At 36.8% G+C, this 2792-nt stretch overlaps 1 non-coding gene across 1 annotated transcript; it reads right to left on the bottom strand.

The window, feature by feature from the left end:
* Positions 1-1403: 1403 nt before the first annotated feature.
* On the bottom strand, positions 1404-1510 carry LOC141688540 (small nucleolar RNA R71). The gene has a single exon (XR_012561976.1). It is a non-coding gene; the product is annotated as a small nucleolar RNA R71 (small nucleolar RNA).
* Between the last annotated feature and the right edge of the window lie 1282 nt (positions 1511-2792).

Genomic DNA, 2792 nt, shown 5'->3' with positions numbered 1-2792 from the left:
TGGGGGGAATAAAATTATTTTGGGTGTCATTATTATGACCCCTTTTCAATAAAAGGTTTTAAGATTGGATCAATGCGTAACTGACCGGGGTGGACGGTCCAGCGAAGGGCTATTGCTAAGTGTCATATGAAATATTATGACACTATTTGTGCCAAAGGCAAATATATTGCCTTTTTTATTTGAGTACTCGTGTTTTGGGGACATGTTTCTATGAATCATGACCTTGTGCTATCACAAGGGATGATCATCATTTGATAGTACGTCCGTCGGTGAATGATCGCAATCTAAATTATTATATTATTTTTGATAATCATAGAATAAATGATTTACCAACTATTTCTGTTTTGGATTAAAGCTGAAATACAGTTTTTATTCAATTTCTGATTTATGCTGATACTTACTTTGTTGTTAAATATCAAAGGTGGTATTAGTATAGATTATTGATGTTGATTTCAGTATGGGATGTTGTGAGCATCAAAGTTCGTATTGATATCTAATTTGATATATGACAACAAAATGAGTATTAATTTCAAGTGTTCGGTTTTGAATAAATTTAATGATTCAATCCGTAATCATTGCTTCTTGTTATTGTTGTTACGATATTTCCGTAAACACTGTTTTACGAGTTTTATTCTCTTCAAGATTCAAAGTATTGCTGAAGCATTTCACTCGAAAATATCAAAAGGGTTTTGAATACAGTGAGAAACAATTATCCGATTCTTCAATAAATTTTCTATTTCAGCAATTATGATTTTAAAATGATCTGCGCTATTGCAGAGGTCGATTTATATCAAAACGGCCCTATATTTGCTATAATGATCTTGCTGAGCATTTTTTTCGCTCATACTTGCTTGTTTTTAAATTTAACCTCCACTGAGGATTAACTTTCACTGTTTAGCCACGTAATTCGGGGAAGCAAAGAAGAAGCTTTTGGAAGGTGGTTGGTCCAGGGTTTGCGGGTTAGTGTAAGTTTTGTTATGTAAAGTTGTTTATATTATATTATAGTATAGTTGTGTTATTATAGTTGGGCCTAGTATACTTTTTTTCGAAGTTATACTTGCGGGTTAAGTTTTAAGGTTTTGAATTATTAAAAAGAGTTTTAAAAGTGAAATTTGGAATTCTTGTTTCTAGAACTGTAACCTTAAAAGATCTTGGATTAGTTTGGGGTCATAAATGATAAATATCGTCTGTTGGCATTTGCATTTTGATTAAACAGGTTAATTTGGATTGAGGTTTCATCGTGACGACCAAATCCTCTGACCCCGGATTTGGGGGCGTTACACTTTTTCTAGAGGGATAAAGCTAAGTGCTGGTTACATTCTCTACCAGCAGGTTCTATCACTACTTGGGAAGATCTTGCTCAGACGTTTCTTACTAAATTCTTCCCTATGGCGAAGATAGCTGGAATCAGGAACTCTCTTACTCAATTTGCGCAGCAATCGGGAGAATCTTTGTGTGAGGCTTGGGAGCGCTATAAGGAGATGTTTATTAAGTGTCCTTATCATGGAATGCCTGATTGGATGATTATCAATTACTTTTATAATGGTTTGGGAGCACAGTTCAGACCTATGCTCGATGTAGCATCAGGTGGAGCCTTATGCGCTAAGAGCTATAATGAAGCTTATGAGCTAATTGAATTTATGGCTGTTAATGAATATGAGAACCCAAATCAGAGACTACCTTAAGGAAATATGGCAAGAATTATGGAGGTGGATACAACTACGGCTATAACTACTCAACTAAAGGCGTTAACGATGAAAGTGAATTCTTTGGCTAACTATGGAGTTAATCAGATCATAAGTGTTTGTGAGCTTTGTGCCGGTGCACATGACATGGAGCAGTATGCTATATCTAGTGAATCAACTCAGTTCATGAGCAACTTTCAGAGGTCGCAGCAACCAGTTCCTGCCACTTATCATCCTAACAACTGCAACCATCCTAACTTCAGCTGGAGCAATAATTGGAATGTGGTACAATAGCCTTATCAGCAGTTTGGAGCAAAGCAATTCAACCCTCCAGGTTTTCAACAACAGTATGCACCAAGAAAATAATTCCAACTTCAACAAAAACCGCATGGAAGTGTCGGCCAATCTACTAATGAAAAATATGAATTGGATAAGTTGAGACTTATGTGCAAAAGCCAAGCGGTTTTTATCAAGATACTGGAGAATCAAATAGGGCAAATTGCCAATGCTTTATTGAACCGTCAACCAGGAACTCTTCCTAGTGATACCGAAGCTAATCCAAGAAAGAGGGAAGTCAAGGAGCATTTGAAGGCAATCACATTGAGGTCTGGAAAGGTCACGAGCCCCCAAATTCAACAAAATGAAGATTCTGAAGATTCTATTCAGAATGCAGGTGCATCTACACCTTTTCCAAAATCCAGAAAATGAGAGTGTAGATGAAAAATTTATGTATAAGGATGCCGAGGTGGAACCGATAAAGAAAGTTGTTGAAATCAATCCTCTCGAGGGTAATGCAGGGGATAAACCGGTCTACCCACCTTTGCCATATCCTAAAAGTCTTCAGAAGCAGAAGTTCGATAAGCAATTTACAAAGTTTTTGGAGGTTTTCAAGAAGTTGCACATTAACATACATTTTGCTGAAGCTCTAGAACAGATGTCGAGCTATGCTAAATTAATGAAGGGTATTCTATCTTGGAAGCTAAAACTTGAGGAGTTTGAAACCGTTGATCTAACGGAAGAGTGCAGTGATGTGCTACTATAGAAACTACCTCCTAAGCTTAAAGATCCAGGAAGCTTCACGATACCTTGCACCATTGGCAATCTGTC

The sequence above is a fragment of the Apium graveolens genome, chromosome 9, assembly GCF_009905375.1.
Source record: "Apium graveolens cultivar Ventura chromosome 9, ASM990537v1, whole genome shotgun sequence".
Classification (NCBI taxonomy): domain Eukaryota; kingdom Viridiplantae; phylum Streptophyta; class Magnoliopsida; order Apiales; family Apiaceae; genus Apium; species Apium graveolens.
Note: the sequence above shows the minus strand (reverse complement) of the source record. Positions and strands in the feature narration are given on the sequence as shown.